Consider the following 14,110-nt stretch of genomic DNA (forward strand, 5'->3'; position numbering starts at 1 on the left):
TCCAGCCGTCACTGGCACCATCCCTCTAGCCCCACTTGAGTGCGAAACTCCTCATGCCTGCAAGGCTCAGCCTGGAGCAGGGTGTGCGTGTGCTACAGCTGCACACAGACTCTCCACACTTGTCAGGAACAGCTGTGAAATTTGCCCCTGGTCTCCTCTTCAGGTAAGAAATTTCATCAATCAGAATAACACCTGGCCCTTGTATAGAGTTTTGTGTTTATAAAAATGTTTTCACCTATGGTTTTTCATCTTATGGATTCATAGAAGCTGAAATCGAAGGAAATCTCAGATGTTGTGACCTCCATGGAATAAAAGGAGAAACTGAATCCAAGAAAGTGATCTCTTTGCCTAAAATCAAATAGCTATTTAGCAGCAGAGCTGAAACCAATACACAGTTGTGCTGACTTCCAACCCTGAGACTTTTCCATTATTGTCACATGGTAATCTCACTTGTTTTCGCAGGATCTCCTCCAACTTTTCCTTCTTTCTGACCTATCTTATTTTTTCCTCTTTTATGCACTAAAGGTAACCTACTTCTACCAAGATTTAATAATTTCTTATGCTTGTTGATTCTTTCAAAAACTGCCTGAGAACTTTTATGCCAGCAAACAGTTACACTTTCATCTTTACTTTTCCTGTCTCACACACTGGAAAATTAAGCATAAGTGGAAATGGCAATTAGAGTTGTTTTCCTTGTCAAGGCAATGATTTATACTTGAGTTGTTTCCTATCAGATTTACCAAGCTGGAATCTTCTAAGCAAGTACTCCCTTACATATATTCTTTCTCAGTGGGCAGACACTAATGAAGTCTCTGTCAAAAATCTGGCAAGAGAATGTTTCTTAAACTCATAGCTGATGCCAGACAATAACTACATCAGGTTTTTCTATTCTGTGGTGGGAAAAGGAAAAAAAGAAAAGCATATATATCTAAATTAAATTCTGGTAGAAGGGAAAGAATTATATCCAGGTCAAGTTCCAACCCAGTGAGGTCTGAATAAATTGAGATACCGTGTCTTCAGAATTCAGTCCTTGCATGCTTAACACTCAGAGACATGCCAAAGTCAAAACAGCACTGCACAGAATTGGAATGACATCCCTTTGCAAAGGTGTGCATTCTCAAAGGATACTTATTCTATACTGATTCCTTTCTCCACTCAAAATTTAGAGGCTCAACAGCTACCAAAAGACTGTTTTGGTATTACAGCACCAAAAGGCACATGTAATGGCTACTAAGAGGAAATTGCTGAAAAGTCTTACTTTGGAACCTTTAGAGGAATCCTCTTGCTTGATCAAAGACATACTATTCTCTTCCCTTACCCATAATCCTATTCCATGTTGCCAATATCCTAGCAATTTTCTGGAGGGTATCCTATGTGAAAATATTATGGTAGAAGTTAGAAATCTGAGATTTTTCCTAAATCACTCATAAATTTATCCCCAATACTTGGTTTGATTTTTCCTAAAATGGGGAGAAAACTACTGTTCCAACCACCAACTACCTTATGTATATTCAATGAAACATTTTTTTCTAGTTAAACATTTGTGTAACTTAACTGACAAGAGGAATGCTTTTTAAGTAAATCTAAAAAGACCTCATTTGTCATTAACAATACTGACTACACAATAACTATAATCAATAAATTATTTTATTACAAGTTAAATAATTATAGATATTAGTTCATAATTACATATTACTTAGTTTGAGGAAATATCTTTCTAAACAAGATGTAGGATATTTCAAAGGCCCTTCTCATCTTCTGCAAGACTCATCTTCTTAGTGACAGAAAGCCAGAAATTTCCTACAAAATTCAAGATACAGAAAGATTTTAAGGGTCTAGTGCCTCTAAATTTTAACATAGAAATTTGTACCAACAAAGAGTGTTACATCCAAGAAAATGCTTTCATGCTACTGGTTAAATTACAGAGAGAAAAACTCAACCTCCAAACTTTTTCGCTGCTAAAGAGATTGAGAAGAACTCAGTGCTGCAACATGACCCAGCCACATAAGCAAACTTTTCAAAAACAGTTATGTACATTAAGGAGAGCACATGATGAGATGAGCACTGGGTATTATATGCAACTGATAAATTATTGAACACTACATTTGAAACTAATGAACAACAGTTATGTACAGGCCATACACCTTTCATAAAAATTAATGCAAAATGGCTCAGACTCCTAAATTTAAAACTCTAAATTTCCTGGAAGAAAACACACAGGAGCAAATCTGCTTGACCTCTATATTACTTTCACAATTTTTCTATTAATCTAAAACTGCTTTAAAATAAAAAATTTACTTAAATGATTATGAATTTATCAAATTAACATTTACTAAGTGGTGCACAGGATGCCAGATGGTGAGCCATGGTTCAGCAACAGACCTCAAAAGGAAATGAAATAGAAAAGTCTGTTACTCACAGGGCCTGGAAGAAGTACAGCATCCTTCCAGGGGCTGCATGGGAAGGTCAAGGTAGAGTAAGTCAGGACTTGAGGTGCTGCCATTAATAGGGCCTGTGGTTGGAGTGCTTTGGGGTCTCAGGCTAAGGCCAGATTGGTTCATTCAAACCAAAAGAGTAGAGTTTTGGTAAACCAAAGGGGAAGCTACTGGGAGACAGGAGAGACTGTTGATCACAAGTTCTGTTGGGGAACTTTATATTTATATTTACTCATGACTCTGTGTACTGCTATGGGGAGTTTAGCTAAATTACTCCATAATATTTTTGTCTTAGCATCCATTTCCTGTGGTCAAGTGACCTGTGAGGACCTTGAATTGACATTACCCCTCCCTTGAGCCCATAGCCTAGATAACAGCCCACAGAGTCGCAAGTGTGAAGTTCTGGCGTGACAACAACCACTGCACCTTCATGGGAAACATTCTCCCCTACCTCCCAGGCCTTCCCCTTGTGCACGCCTAGAATAAGACCTCCTTGGAGCTTACCAAAATCCTGTTCTTTTTGGTTTCAATTGACCAATCTAGACTTAGTCTGGGAATTTCAAAGCACTCCACCCTCATAAAGCACTGACCCTATTCAAGGCAGTGCACCTGCACCTGATTCTTTCTGTCTACACTCCACTTTGACCTCAGGCTGTGGCCACTGGAGATGTACTGGGTACTTCCTCCAGGACCTGGGAGTAATAATCTGTATTTCAGTTCCTCCTGTTATTGAACTGTAATACTCAGGGGGTTCTTTTTTAATTAATGTTAATTTAACAAAGTCACAATAGCTGCTATTAGGGCACACGGTTGCATGAGGGGGCGAGTGTCAGTTTAAAAGTCACTGAAGGCTGCCTGGCCAAATACAATGGATGCTAAGGCAGCAACGCCATGGGGTAGCTTAGCTAAACTCTGACATATGTACCCAAAACAACCCCATATGGCCATTAATGGGAATGTGATTGATGTGTCTATCAAAAGTAATTTAGTGCAAGAATTAGTGAAAGATATATACCAAACTAACCAGTTTTAAAAAGGAGCCATTTACTTTCCAAGTGATTGAATAAATTTGTCAAAACATATTTGGCAGTACTTTTCTTGGTAAGAAAAGTACTTTTTTTTCCCTATAAATACTTCTTAATTTATTTTTAAAAAATTGTGCTGTTAACCCTTTTATGGGGCAACAAGCTATGTGAAAAGTACAAAACTTTTTTGTCAAATGTAATATTGAGAGTGCTTTTGACATAGTTCACTGGTTTATCATCTGGATCAGTATATACTGTGCAATGGGCAAGGCTAGAATCCATGAACCAAGCTGCAAAGATCTCAAACTAAATAAGGCGGAAAGATTTGGAAAAACAAAAGAAAGAAATTCCAGCCCTGAAAAACAATTACTTATAAACAGGAAATATTGACAGTATCAAAAATTCTGAAATAAAAGTATTCAAAGGATAGGGACTTAAGGAATGTGTGTGTAGTGTGGGGCAAAATTCTACAGATTATGCCTCTGAGTTGAAAAATCAAAGAAAAGTATTTATATTAATTCAGCGCAAGAGATATGAACCACAGAAGAAGCGGCTTGTGTGGTTAAGAGCACTTGCTTCTGAGTATCAAGGTTCAGTGCTGAGGCTGCTGTCAACTGTAAGAAGAATAAGATTTGCCAGAACTTTTGAATTTTCAAACTATATGTTTCTTAAAAATATATTAAGAATACAAAACAGAAAATAGTGTGTTAAGTAGAAAAAGCATTAAGTCAAAATTGAAGAACCTCAAGTTCTAGCACTAACAAATTATAAACTTTGAGCATAGCGCCACTGTAGGTATTCATTTTCTCACTTGTGAGCTGAAATATTGGACTAGGTGATTCATGAAGGATCTTCTATTCTAAGATTATAAAACAGTAGAAAAATATATACCAATTATTATATTTTATTAAAGATTTTATTTATTTATTTATTTATTTATTTATTTATTTATTTATTTAAGAGAGAGAGCGAGAGAGAGTGAGAGAGAGCATGAGTCAGGAGTGGGCAAAGGAGAAGGGACAATCAGATTCCCCATGAGTATGGAGCCCTACATGGGGCTCCATTCCAAGACCTTGAGACCATGACCTGAGCTGGAGTCAGATGCTTAAGCTACTAAGCCATCCAGGCACCCCTATCTATTTTAAAGAAATAATGTATTTTTAGGATTTTTGAAAAACACAGTAGTCACTGGAATGCTTGAAGATTAAATGAAAAAAAAAAGTGGGATAGTAAAAATGTAGTGTTCAACATGTGTCAAACTTTGCAACATAATTCAAACAAGGAACAACTCTTAGGATGCCAGGCTTATAGATATTCCCGTTGTTATAATCATGTACTATAGTGTGGCTTTACCAAGGAAAGTACTGCCAAATATGTTTTGACACATTTATTCAATCACTTGGAAAGTAAATGGCTAAAGGACATCAGACTTAGGGCATTAGTATATTTAAAAATATTATTTTAGAAAATTAGAACTGAATTTGTCTTGCAACTATAGTTACCATCAAATGGCTTGAAGTCAGTTGGAAAATTCTTATATCCAACAATGATAGATATATCCAACTTTGAAAGGTGATTAGACTGGTATAAAGACTTTATAGTCTTCATTAATGATTAAAAAAATAATACAGTGAATATGATACCACTGGGTGGTTAGTATGTCTTACAGTAGTTCACTACTTCCTAAACATTTATAAAATGGACTTAGAGTTTATAATTTTGTGCATGAAAAGAATAATAAAGGGATTTATTTTTTTTCCCTGGGGTGCCTGGGTGGGCTCAGTTGGTTGAGTGTCAGACTCTTGATTTCAGCTCAGGTCATGATCTCAGGGTCCTGAGATCGAGCCCTGCATCAGGCTCCACACTATGCTTGAGATTCTCTCTCTCCATCTCCCTTTGTCCCTCCTCCTGTGTGTTCTCTTTCTGTCTTTCTCAAATAAATAGATCAACAAAATCTTAAAATCATTTTATTCTTTAGGGAAAAAGTAAAATTTGAATGATAGGCACAAAAACCCCTCTACATTAATGGTTTAGGTAACTACAGTTTACATCAGAGAAATGCAATATAATTATTTTAAATTGTAAGGGATGGGGTGGGGAGTAACCATTTTAGAGCTATAGTGTGAGATAAAACACTATTCTGAGATAAGTATATTATAGCAGTGGGGCAGGGTGTGGGATCACATCAACTTTACCAGAACAGATGATTAATGAAAGTTTGGAGAAATGGGTGGAAGTCATATTTACAGAGGGCTTTGTATATTGCCAAATTTTACCACTTTACCTTTTTACCGCTTTATCTCATGGGTGAAGAAGGATGTAGAAGAGATAAAATATGAAAAAGGTTTTAAGACTATTAATGTGGTAGTTGTGTGGAGGAAGAAAATGATACAAGTTAACAGATGACTTCAGGTTCCCATGTATCTGGGTTGGATCCCTGGCTCGGTATGGCCACCAGCAAGGTACTTAAACACTTTATGTTCCCAGATTTCTCATAGTAGTATATGAAAATTAAAAAAATATTTTTATATAATGCATTTGGCATAGTACTTGGCTTAATGATTAAATACTAAAAAAATGTTTTGCAAACAAAGAAAAGTGGGTAAGAGGCCAACATTTGAGAGTTTGAGAGATCATTAATATAGCTTAAGGAAAAGTCCATGAAAATAAAAATAAGGAATGAATAAAAGAATTAATAGGCCTTAAAGACTAAAAAAAGGGGTGAAAAAGAATGAGGAGTCACTGTTGACTTGAAAGCTTGGTGTCTGAGTAACTAGAAGAACCAGAGCTAAACTTCTCAGAAATGTGAACTCCAATGAAGGGGAAGAAGGTGCTGGGAACCAGAAGGAGAATATGAGCTCTATTTTAACTGCTTTGGGTGTGAGGTGACAATGAGACTTACAGCTTAAAAAAATGTCTAACAGGTGACTGAAGACATATCCCCCTCTAACCACTACCTGGAGGCATATTTAGATTCAGCTCCCATTTGTGTTCTTGTATGTATGGTCTCCTCTCAGTAATTTCAACCAATTCCAGTTTCAACTTGTTATGCTCTTAAAGTCTGAGGCCTACTGGAAATTTCTACTTCAATGTCTTATAAATACCTCAAACTCATTTTGTCCCAAATCAAAACTGTGTTTATCCCTAAAAAGGCATCTCTTGGGGAGCCTGGGTAGCACAATTGGTTAAGTGTCTGACTCTTGGTTTTGGCTCAGGTCATTATCTTAGGGTCCTGAGATCCCACTGCAAAGACTCTTTTACTCCTCCCCTCAACCCCCCGACTTGCTTGCATACACAAACTCTCTCTCTCTCTCTCTCTCAAATAAATCTTTAAAAAAATAAAAATGACAGAGGCATCTCTTATTGACTTATCTGATTCTGTTAACAGTACCTTCAAGATCACCCAGCGTAGGTAACTTGGAGTAATCATTTATGTATTCTCCCTTACTGGCAAAATCTTGTTAAATTGGTATTGTATGAAAGAGAGGTCAGAAAAGGATGAGAAGGTCCTAGTGACCAATACAATACATTTATGGTTGAGATATTGCTGTGCATTTTGTGGCATCTAATCATGATATTCCACTAACTGTTGACATATATCAAACCGTATTAAAAATAACCTTTCTTCATCAAAAGATGAAATTAACAGAGTCAAGCAATCTAGAGAGTGGGAGAATTTATTTGTCGCACATATATCTGACAAAGGAATTCTATCCAGAATGTGTAAGAAATTCATCACTTTACAAAAGAGGACATCCAAATGGCAAAAAAAGAAAAACATATAACTCTACTAATTATGTTAAGAAAATACAAATAGAACCCATGAGAACAAGCTATTGTATACTCATCAGAATAATATAACATAAAGATAGAAAATGCCAAGTACTGGTAAGGGTATGGAACAGCTGGAATTCATACACTGCTAAGTGAGCATTAATTGCTGCAACTACTTCAGAAAACTGGTATTATCTAGTACCGCTACATATTACACATGACCCAGAAATTCCATTCACAGATACATATCCAATGGAAATTTTATGTGTGTTCACAAAAAGGTGTATACACAAAAGTCCATAGCAGAATTATATGTTATTATTCCAAACTGAAAAATACCCAAATGTCCACCAACAGTTGAACGGGTGAATAACTATGGTACATCTATGCGATAGAACACTACACTGCAACGAGAAGGGCCAATATTCAAAAACGTGGATAAATATCACCATCATGGTGTTGAGTTAAATAAGCCAGACACAAAGGGATATCGTGGATAATTTGTACTTATGCAAAATATGAAAGCAATTGAAAAAAATCCACGCTGTATAAGAAGCAGTAGGATGGGTAGAGGTGGAGATAGACAGTGGAATCTTCTGGGGGTATTCTCTTCCTTGATAAGGGTGCTGGTTTGTGAAAATTATGATAGTTTATATACACTTGAGAGTAACATAAGATACGTATGCTTTTTAGTTTGTATACTATATTTCAGAGTCCTGTAAATTTTGTCACTTCGCTATTTCTCTCCTTTGTTACCTCCTTATCATCCAGTGCTCACCTTTGTTCTTTAGAGAGCCGAGTGGAGGGAGGGGCAGAGGAAGAGAGAGAATCCTAAGCAGTCTCCCCACTGAGAGCAGAGCCTGACAGGGCGCTGTATCCCAGGACCCTGAGACCATGACCTGAGCAGAACCGGCTGAGCCACCAGGTACCCCTAGTGTTCACCTTTTTATTTCAGATTCTTATTACCTTCATCTAAACAATTGTTAGTTTTCTACACCTATTTCCCTTTCAATGCATTTTAATTACCCTCGGCATATTTGTCTCTCAAAAGCAGAGTCTGGATATCCCTAACAGGCTTTCAGGGCCTTCATACATTATTTCTAAAAATTTTCTCACCCACTTTGGCTTAAACAGAATAAACGGAGATTTCCTATTAACCTAAATATGATTTTCTGCCCTTCTGACCTCATGCTAATCTTCTTGAAAAAGTTTTTATCAACCTCTCTGTTGAAACTCTACTTTCTTCTCATCCCAATTCAAACATCCAGTCAGCATCCAACTGTTCTTGGTCACTGCCTTACCCCCAATTTCGGAATCTGATCTCTCCTTTTAAGAGTCCTTTAACAATTATTGCACACTTTCTCAGATGGTTTGAATTATCTTTACTTTTTTTTTTCTTCTTATCCTACCCGTTTTTATTCTAACCATCGGTGAAATAATAGGTTTGTGTCACTTCTCTTTCCACCGCTTAATTCACTTGGTCATTGAGTTTGCACACAATGGTTGATCACTAAACACTTTAAAACTTATGGAATCATGAAATGTAAAAAATGGTTGCTCTCAGCTTTTAATTTAACATCCTTCAATAACTTATAATATCTGCTTATTTATGTTTATCAATCATGAGATGATCTTGGATCACTTGATTTTACTAGGTAATTTGCCTTTTATCAAAGGTGTTCCACTCTGCATTCTTCCAGAAAATGAAACCAAAGAGAAATTTATTACGACTCATCATGCTGTAAAAAAAAGAAACAACAACTAAATAATGATATATACAATTTTTTAATCACAATCATAGAAAAACACTTGCAGTAAAGGTAGCTTTAAAATGCCAAAGCTGAAGCTGCCTCGTTATTCAACGTTACTCGGAATTTGAAACCACTGTTAGCTAGTTACATTATACTGCTGTTGTTTTGTCTTACAGTGTTGAATTGATGTCTTTGATGATACGGAGATAATATTTTTGACACATTTTCTCTATGCATGAAATTTGGACCATCTCAAATGAACCAAAATTTAACTGGTTTAACTAGAAGAACATGAAGGAAAAAGAAAAGCTGATATTTTCTTTTAGCTTGCTCTTTGACTAAAATGAAAGACTGAGGTGAATGGGCAGGTCGGGTAGACTGATTAGAAAAAGAAATGAAAGAAAAGATTCCTCTTGCTAGCTTCCAAATTTCTGTCACATCCTGTGATATCACATTATATCTTTACAAATATCTATCGGTGACTTGCCCACAGCCACACAGTGTGCAAGTGGCAAAGCTGTGGTGGGACTCAGCAGAATTTGCAAAAGGAGCAGCTTCCTTTCAGAAGAGTACTAAGCAACAGGAGATAGCCAATAGGGATTCTCTTCTAAGTCTCTTAGTAGTTTTGGTTTTTGGTTTTTGGGTTGTTTTTGTTTTTGTTTTCCCATTGGAAGGGCTCTTTATTGGCAGCCAGACTAGCAGGCCAGAGGAGCACTGAGGCTCCAGTTAGGCCAATCCTTGCTCTGGATGCAGGATCTTTGTGGGGGAATAGGGGAGTGCAAGGGGGCTTCAGACCTCAGAATGGTCCTTGGCTCACACAGCACTGTGCAAATACAATCTAAAAACTTCCTGAGTGTCTCTGTCTGGAAACCAGTCAGCCCAACAGGTTCCACAACCACCTTCTTTTTGATCACTGGGTAACACCAAAAATGCTGATAGAGGAGTGGTTCTGAGTCCACCCAGACTAGATTCTTGACACTGTCATTAGAAGCCAGGTCTGTGGTGTTCAGCGGTCCACCAGGAACTGGAAGATGTGTCCATACAGTGCATCCAGTGCACTGTCCACTGAGTCCTCTATCAAATCAGAAAATTTGGGAGTGCCTAGGTGGTTCAGTAGGTGAAGCATCCAACTCCTAATTTCAGCTCAGGCCCTGAGATTGAGCCCCACATCAGGCATCGCACTCAGCAGGGAGTCTGCTTCTCTCTCCCTCTCCCTCTCATTTGCATGTGCTCTCTCTCTCTCTCTAAAGTAAATAAATAAATCTCTTAAAAAATTAGAAAATTTATGGGATGCCTGGGTGGCTCAGGGGTTGAGCATCTCTGCCTTTTGCTCAGGGCATGATCCCAGGGTCCTGGGATCGAGTTCCACATCAGGCTCCCTGCATGGAGCCTGCTTCTCCCTCTGCCTGTGTCTCTGGCTCTCTCTCTCTCATGAAAGAATGAAATAAAATATTTGAAAAAAAAATTGCCACGACAATGGGTTTAGAACATTATCATCATTGTAACTCAAAATGACACCAGAAACATCTGATGCCCAAGCCTGTCCTGGTGTCATAGGCAAAGAAATTTCAATGAAACACTGAAAAATAATTGAAAGTGATTTTATATTTTTGTTGCTTTCCCTTAAAAACATCATAGTGGTTGCATTCATAGCATACAAATAAACTTCTAGGACTTCTCCCTCTCACCCCATATCTCCAATATCTCATAGACATTTTATCAAAAGATTAAGATTCTTTCCTCTCTACTTCGTTTCTAAAAATTATCTCACCCTCCGTCCAAAAATATCCTTTATCTTCCCCAACTCTTCCTAGTTTCCTCTTTCCATATCAATTCTTATCTCTGTTCTAAGTGAGTAGTTGTGGACTCCTTGCCAGGTGAAGCCTGGCATCCACATTATTCACATTATTCTCTTTCACTATTTACTTTAATGTGCCTAACTTAAACCCAGTAGCCACCAACACAGGATCCTTCCTACTGAGTGCAGAGCAGCAGGAGGTTGTGGATACTAATAGATTAATATCTTTCTCCTCAGTACAGCTACTATGACCAAAGCACTGCCTAGCTACTGTGGGAGATGAAAACAAAACCACCAAACTAAAGACAAGGACACTAATCAGTTTTAAGACTTGGCCTCTTTCTTAAGGAATATCCCAACTGGGAAATCACTCTGGAGATACTGCCCATTAAAGCAGCCTGTCTTTTGTTTTCTACATTATTTATTTATGCATTCTACTATTTCATTTCATGAGAGAACGTATAGACTAAGATAAATGTGCTAAATACAGTTGTTGCACAGGTTTTGACGTGAAAAACTGTGACAGGGAGAGATGAGATGGATGTGGATTGATTTAACCATGCATTAAACCTGAGGAGGGATAACTAGGGTCAGAAGGAGCAGAAAGATGGTGCTGTTAGAGGAGGAATAAGTAAATATAAAGGCAAGAGTACTGGGCACTTAGATGTCATGGACAACTGGGCAAGAATCAATCAAAAACTGATTCCAGGTAGTATCACTGAAAAAATGGAAAGTGGTAGGAGGAAGCAAATCTCGGAGGCAAAGAGGATGATAAGTTTGTCTTGTTAGACCTAGCACATCTCCATTGAAGCATGTCGAGACTCTGGAAAGATGGGAAGACCAGTCGGGGATATTTGGACGCCACTCACTTAGCATTAACAGCAGAAGGAGAATAGACAAAGAAAAAAAAAACAAGATGAATGAAGTTATGGTGCATAATGTCCTACAGTTTTTCAGAATGAGATTTTGAACTGTTTTCACACTGAAGTGTTTTTTATAAATGTTCATTGGCACTAAGAGTGAGTGCCTTCATTTCTCTAAACCCCCGATTCTTCATACTTTTTGCTTTTTAAATTATTTTAGATAAATACTGAAGCATTTCTAATAAGCATTTTAAGGGTTTCTTTTTTGGCATAGAAATTGCTATTTTATTTAGATCTTTTTAAAGACTTAAACTTCTGTGCTGATGGAAACCTAGTCATGAGAGTTCATATGATCTGATACAGATTTTTAAAGAATATCCCTCTGGCTACTTTGTGAAGGATAAATGTGTGGCTATTAGATGATGTGCTAGAAATGAATTATAACAGTACAGGTATAACTGATAGCACTTTAGTCTGAGATGGCATCAGTGAGGATGGATGAAAATGATATAGCATAAACTGTGTCCCACCCAAATCCACATGTTGAAATCCTAATTGCCAGTATTTCAGGATGTGACTGTTTTTGGAGATAGGGCCTTTAAAGAGGTAAGTGAGTTAAGGTGAGGTGATATGGGTGAGCCCTAATCCAATGTGACTGATGTCCTTATAGGAAGAGCAGCCTCAGACTCAGAGGCAAAAAAGAAACAAAGTGTGAAGACAAAGAAAGATGGTGGCCATCTGCAAGCCAAAGAGAGAGACAGAATGAAACTAACCGTGCTGACACCTTGGTCTTGGACTTTTGGCCTCCAGAATTGTGAGAAAATTAACTTCTTTTGTTTAAGTCACTTGGTCAGTGGTACTTTGCTATGGCAGCCCTAGTAAACAAATACTGAATGAATTCAAGATGTAAGTTGAATATAGAATTTCTAGGATTAGGAAATGGGTTGAATGTTGAAGAGGGTACATTTAGGGTATATATTTAGGATAAATTTCCCAGTTTGAGCAATTGCCTAAATGGTGTTATGATTATTACACCTCTACACTGAGCTATACAGGCACACCTCAGAGACATTGTGGGTTTGGCTCCAGAGCACCTCAATAAAGCAAATACTGTAATAAAGCAAGTCAAATGAATTTTTTGGCTTTCCAATGCATATAAAAGTTGTATTTCCACTATACTGTAGTCTCTTGAGTGTGCCATAGCATTGTATCTTAAAAAATGCACATATCTTAATTTTAAAATACTGCACTACTAAAAAATGCTAGCTATTATCTGAGCTTTCGGTGAGTCATAAGCACTGATCACAGATCACCATAACAAACATAACAATAATAATGCAAATGTTCGAAATATTGCCAGAATTACTGAAATGGATACAGAGACGTGAAGTGAGCAAATGCTGTTGAAAAAATGACACCGATAGGCTTGTTAGATGCTGTGTTGCTACAAACCTTCAATTTGTGAAAAATGCAATATCTGAAAAGCTCAATAAAGGGAAGTACAATAAAAAGAAATATGCCTGTAACTTCTCAAACTCCCTCAGCTATATTGATTCCAAAGCTACAATCTTAACCTCTATGTTCCTATATTCTTCACATTTAAAAAATGTTGCATTTAGAGCTATACAAATTTACAGCAAAAATGAGCCACAGACATCATTTAACTGTGTTCCTTCATTCTATAGTTAGAAAACTAGGGCCAGCAAGAAATGATCGACCTCTCTATTTTAAAAGAATAATTCCAGCATATCTTTATATAATAAGAGGAATTGCAATAAGCATTCTACCTACTATTTACAGGGACAGAACAATTTTTCTCGGCTGATTAGAGGGACCCCTTTGAACACTGAAAATCAAAATCATTAGCATTTAAAATAATAGATTTAGCTAAACTTTTCTTCATCCAGTGATTTTGTTTAATAAAACACTACAAAGCATGAAACCGTACATGATTGGCATTAGCTGAATTTAAGTCCTGACTTACTTTTTCATTGTAGAAGACTAGTGGTTCCCATGCATCTGATCTTTTTCTTCCTTATATAATCTCACTGTCTTTCTCCCTTTTCCTTATCTGTACACCATTAAAAGATATGTACATACTCACAGACAAACATCTCAAAAAGTACATATGAGAAATGAATATCAATATCAAAGTCCTGTGGAACTCATTTAACTAAGGTGAAGATCAGAGAAAATCTTAAATCCTGGGAAAGAATGGGCAATGTTGAGAGGAGCAAAGATTAACTACCTCCCAACCCCTCCTCTGCCCAACACCAATAACATCATCACTGCCACCATTACCACCTCTTCTTCCACAAACAAACAAACAAACAAAAAACCCACACCGTATCTCAGTCTTAGAACTCAAATCTTCAGACACGACTATAAGGCACCATGATAGGATGTGAGACAGAGCATGTAGAGTTATTATTCTTATGTTGTTTCCAGTAGAAATCCCATTGGA

The 14,110-nt window shown here is 37.2% G+C and overlaps 1 long non-coding RNA gene and 1 pseudogene across 2 annotated transcripts in view; one reads left to right on the forward strand and one right to left on the reverse strand.

The window, feature by feature from the left end:
* Positions 1 to 1,677: 1,677 nt before the first annotated feature.
* LOC111092840 overlaps positions 1,678 to 14,110 on the reverse strand; it is a 57,239-nt gene continuing 44,806 nt past the window's right edge. For both annotated transcript variants that reach the window (XR_005379653.1, XR_005379654.1), the window contains exon 4: positions 1,678 to 1,800. This is a non-coding gene — a long non-coding RNA (uncharacterized LOC111092840). The remainder of the gene's footprint in view (positions 1,801 to 14,110) is intronic.
* On the forward strand, positions 6,930 to 7,041 carry LOC119866502 (annotated as a pseudogene).

The sequence above is a fragment of the Canis lupus genome, chromosome 27 (genome assembly GCF_011100685.1).
Source record: "Canis lupus familiaris isolate Mischka breed German Shepherd chromosome 27, alternate assembly UU_Cfam_GSD_1.0, whole genome shotgun sequence".
In the NCBI taxonomy this organism is placed as follows: Eukaryota; Metazoa; Chordata; class Mammalia; order Carnivora; family Canidae; genus Canis; species Canis lupus.